We start from the raw sequence: 235 nt of genomic DNA, 5'->3' as shown, positions 1-235 counted from the left end.
CCACCCCAGTATCTTTTATTTATCAATATATTTATTTATTTATTTATTTATTTATTTATTTATTTATTTACTAATTTATTTATTTCGTTTTCTGTGTATCGCTGTTTGTCTTTTTGCGTTTTGTCTGTGTTTATATTTCTCTCTTCTCGCTGTTCTTTGTTTCTCTCTCTTTCTCTGTTTTTTTTTCTCTGTCTTTGTCTTTCGTTTTTTTATTTGTATCTGTCTCGTCTCTGTT

This window comes from Eimeria mitis, genomic scaffold (genome assembly GCF_000499745.2).
Source record: "Eimeria mitis Houghton genomic scaffold, Emh_scaff3080, whole genome shotgun sequence".
NCBI lineage: Eukaryota > Apicomplexa > Conoidasida > Eucoccidiorida > Eimeriidae > Eimeria > Eimeria mitis.
Note: the sequence above shows the minus strand (reverse complement) of the source record.